The following is a 4848-nucleotide window of genomic DNA, read 5'->3' on the forward strand; positions in this document are numbered from 1 at the left end:
GTTATGTCGATTTTTGGGAGTGTTAAAAATTATTTTAAAATTTTATTTGATATAATTATTAAATATAATATATCCAAAATATAACCATATTCAAAAATATTCATATCAAGAATATTGCTGTGATATTCTCTTTTCTTTTTTTCTGTATTGTTTACAAAGTCCAGAATCTACACTTATGCTTCAATTTGGAGAAGCACTTTTCAGGCCCTCAGCTGCTACATGAAGTTGATTGTCACTGTGTGGGACATTCTAGATCATGAGTTCACCAAGTTTTGCAGGAAGGGGTCGGGCATCTACTTAGGGAAATTTAATTCCTACAGGCGAGGACAAAGTGTTTGCCTGCAAAATATTTGAATGTTTAAATAATTAGACTATTTCTTGGCTTCAGTAGGTGAGAGATGAGTTAATTATGATTACGTTTTTGCTTCACAAATGATGTAGCCTCTTGGCTACGAGTTAAAAAGATTAGTTTAAGCATCCTTCATTGCTTGTAAATGTTCTAATTCAGGGTCAGAGAGATGACTCTGCTGGTAATGGTGCTTGCCTTGCAAGTCTGGCAATCTGAGTTTGATCCCTGGAGCCCAATATAGTAGAGAACTGACTCCCTAAAGTTGTCCTCTGACCTCCACATATCTGTCCTGGCACCTGTGGCCACACGCACAGACAATATGCATACATACACACAATTTAAAAAGAAAAAAATAAAAAAAAGTTCTAGTTCAAGTCTTTCTCCTTAGTATCTTGTTTAGTTTTGCATTTATAAACTTCAGAAAAGTGAAAATAGTTATTAGCAATAGTTTCAATAAATAAGAATGAATTTATTCTTCTACTTTTAATTCTAGTTACTGTCATCCACTGCTCTAAATGTGTTTTTGTAATACATACACAATTGAATAGATTTCTTACTTAAACAAGGCACTAAAATATTTTTTAATGTTTTATTTATTATTTTTATTTTGTGTGTATGAGTGCTATGCCTATATGTAGGTAAGTGTGCCTATGTCATGCAACGCCCATGGAGGACAGACGAGGCTGTTGGATCCCCTGGAACTGGAGTTACAGACAGTTGTTAGCTGTCATGTGGGTGCTGGGGTTTGAACCCAGGTCTTCTGCACGAACACCAGTGATCTTAACTGCTGAACCATCTCTCCAGCCCTGGCACTAAAATTTAAAGCCACTGCAGCCTGTGTTTCTAGCCCCAGCCCTTCAGAATGAAGGTAGCATCCCTAAGTGTGAGTTCACAGGTGTTTGGTCAAACAAAGCATATGCTGACAGGCAGGCAAGGGAGAGCTGCAGCCTCCTAGCTACAGCTGATAATGATACTTTACTCAGTTCTGCTGCTTCTGCCAGGCCTGGTTGATGAGCCCGTGTGCCTTGACTTTTGTTGTTGGCTACAGGAAACTGGCTAGTAGTAAGTAGAAAGGATAAAAAAAAGTTCTATAACTTGTACATTAAATGTGTCTAAGGAATAGAAGGTAAATAATTCTGCCATAGAACCTATAGAGAATTACAAATCTACCGTAATTACTTGGGTGTTTTCAGATGATATCCTTTAAGTAGAAGTGAGGTTAAATAAATATTCATATACAGTAAAAACAAATACGTGTGCATCTCTCAAGAAAGCTCATAATGAGTAATAAATTGGCTGAAATGTAGTTTCTCTATAGGAACTGTGGTGATTTCCTGAGTCCAGAATTGCCGAACACAAATTTGCTGAAGAAACATTTTCATCTACCCCAAGCCGAAAATTGTGTAACAAAGGCTGTGGGTAAAATGGTACAGACCTACAGAAAGCACATTTTCTTATCACTGAATATAAAAAATTTCTTACAAACTTCGTTTCTATTTAATTTCAAGCTTTCCTATCTATGATAAACAGAAGGGCACTTAATTAGAAATCAAGATGGCTGCACTTTCTGCTTCTAGGTCTGAGATAAAGGCCTGAGGGTTCCCCCTAGCCAGCAGGGCCCCTTTTCTGACAGGTCCAGACCCCTTTAGATAAGACCAAGTTTGGACTTTGAAACTGGGAGCTCTGACCTATGGGCTCTCTCTTCTTGGTTTAAATGACCAATACTGAATTAGGGCAAAGGGGCCTGCCCCAGACTAGCAAAAACACTTGAAGGCACCTGTGGAAGGCTTTGGATTTTATTTATTTATTTATTATTTATTTATTTTTGTATTTTTTCTGAGTCCCTTCTCCACTTACTCTCTGTTTGAGTTTGAGTATGGGTGTGATTCTTCCTCTTTTTTATTTTTTATTTTTATATTTTCATCTTTTTGAGACAAGGTCTCCCTGTAACCCCAGCTGGACTGGAACAAGCTTTGTAGACTAGGCTGACCTTGAACTCTCAGAGAGCTGCCTGACACTGCCTCCCCAGTGCTGGGATTAAAGGAGTGTGGCACATTAGGCTAATTCTTCATCTCTCAATAAAGTCTGTTTGCCTGCTGCTTTCTGCTGCTTCTGATATTTTTCTCATCTTTTAATTTTTTAATTTGTGTAGAAAATGAACTGAATCATGACACCTAAACAGTAACACTATCTCTGTGTGAAAAGCATTAGAACAGTGGCTCCATTTATAGAATTTGAGAATTAAATGATGTTTTTATTGTATTGGTGCCATTTGATTCCAAATAGGATGTGAAACTGTTCCAGTAATGATCCAACTATTAATCTAATGAATGGGAACAAATTAATGCTCTGGATGTTCATTTAGTTAAAAAGTGAAATATTTAATGGTTACAATAGATAATTTTGTTAGCTTTTGAATATGAAACTTCTTAGGGGCTGGAGGGATGGCTCAGTGGTTAAGAACACTGGCTGCTCTTGCAGAGTACCCAGGTTCGATTCCCAGCACCCACATGGTGGCTAACAACTATCATTAATTCCACTTCCAGGGGATTGGTTGTTGCCCTCTTCCAACCTTCATGGCATTGCATGACAAAGATGTACTTACATGTAGAAAATACATTCATATACATAAAATAAAAATATTACAGAAAATATTTTTAAAAGAAAATGAAACTTTTGAATTTTGGTTATACTTGTTTTGAAATTAATTGCCAATCTCTAAAACAAGATTCAGTGAATAGAAAGTCAGAAATGTTAACATCTCCAGGTTTACTGCATGTGATTGACTAAAAAGTGAAAGACAGGGAAGCCCATTAAGTCCCCCAGGTTCCTTTCCTCATGGACCTGGTACAAAATGACAGCAAACAGCAGCAACGTTGGTAGTATATGCAGCCTGTTGTATGCATGGGTTGTCCTAAGGGACATTGGAGACAGTTTTCTGGTGGATGTTCATGTTTCTGATCTGATGCTGTCACCAATCATGGCTCCAAACAGGTATATGAGGTGCCTTAGTGAGATCTCAGAGCAAAGTGTCCAGGATTCACATTGGCCAGGTCATCATGTCATCCACACCAAGATGCAGGATAAGGAGCAAGGGATTGAGGTCTGTCTAGAACCAAATTCAAGTTCCCTGGACCCCAGAGGATCCATATTTCAAGGAAGGGGACTTCACCAAGTTTAACGCAGATGAATTCAACATAGCTGAGAAGCTGCTCATCTCTAACAGCTGTGAGTCAAATACATCCCCTGGACAAGTGGCAGATGCTGACTCCTAAGAGACCCACTGTGCTGAGTTTTCATCCCACTAAACTGTGTTCAGCAATAAAATCTCACATCCAATCAAAAGAGAAACAAGAAAATGGAAGGATATTTAAATAATCATCTACAAATGCAAAGAAAATGGAAAAGTTAATGCAAAGAGCAACCAGCTTATAGACAACATTAATATCCTGCAATTGTGTGCTACTGTATTTTGTTGTGAGGAAAGCCCTATAGATGGAACTCTGGGACATGGAGACTTTGATTTTGTTATACATTTGAGGATATCCAGTTGAATAATTTTATAAGCTTTCATTCAGAAATATCTTTATATAAAAATCCTTACTCTGGAGGTAATAAGATAGTATTTGGGAAATAATTTGAACTAAAGTATTTATACATTATAGTTAAAATGTAACTTGAGGACATCCTCCCTTTGGTAGAGTGTGTTCTGAACTTACTACTTATCTGAGCACCTACAGTGAGAAGAATTATAGTAAAAACTACTCTGCTTTATAGAGAGATGTTAACTGCATATTGAAAAGAAGATTTTAAATGAGCTCCTTATGAAACACAAAAAAACAGATTTTAAACTCTTTTTAATTGAATTATTGAAAATTTCATATTTGATACAATATATTTTGGTCATATTTAGATTCCCTCCCTTATCTGCACACCTCCCCATAACACCATATATTAAGTTTTATAGAATCAAGCTGGTGTCCCCAAATGCACTTTGGTGTGGGTTCCTCCACTGGAGCCTGGTCAATCTCCCAAGAGTCTCACTCTTAAAGGGGAATGACTTTCGTCCTCTGAGCAGCCATCAGTTGCCAATGCTTTCTGTTGTAGAGTTGCATTTCTTACCCACTTCCCCATGTCTATACTTGGATTTTGTCTGGCTTGAGCTTACATGGAACTTGTGCATGCTGTCACCATTGCTGTGAGTTCTTATGAGTAACTGGCTGGCTGTCTGGAAAACTGTTTCCTTGCTGTCATCTACCTCCTCTTAAAAATCTTCCTGCCTTCTTCCACAATGATTCGAGAGCCTTGGGAGACAGATGTCTGATGTAGGTGTCCTATTCAAAGATAAGCAGTCTGGAGCCTCTTATTCTCATGTCTAGCCTTAGGTTTCTAGTCCTAATATCAATGTCGAATATGGGCTCCATCCTGTGAGGTGAACATAAAATCAAATTAGAAAGTTTTTGGTTATCCCATATTATTCATCTCACATTGCCCTGGTA

General features: G+C 37.7%; 1 non-coding gene across 1 annotated transcript; it reads left to right on the forward strand.

The window, feature by feature from the left end:
- Nucleotides 1–3156: 3156 nt before the first annotated feature.
- Nucleotides 3157–3285, forward strand: LOC115070835. Its single transcript, XR_003849955.1, has one exon. It is a non-coding gene; the product is annotated as a small nucleolar RNA SNORA70 (small nucleolar RNA).
- The last annotated feature ends 1563 nt before the right edge of the window (nt 3286–4848 follow it).

Source organism: Nannospalax galili, unplaced genomic scaffold, assembly GCF_000622305.1.
Source record: "Nannospalax galili isolate Female #2095 unplaced genomic scaffold, S.galili_v1.0 scaffold257, whole genome shotgun sequence".
NCBI lineage: Eukaryota > Metazoa > Chordata > Mammalia > Rodentia > Spalacidae > Nannospalax > Nannospalax galili.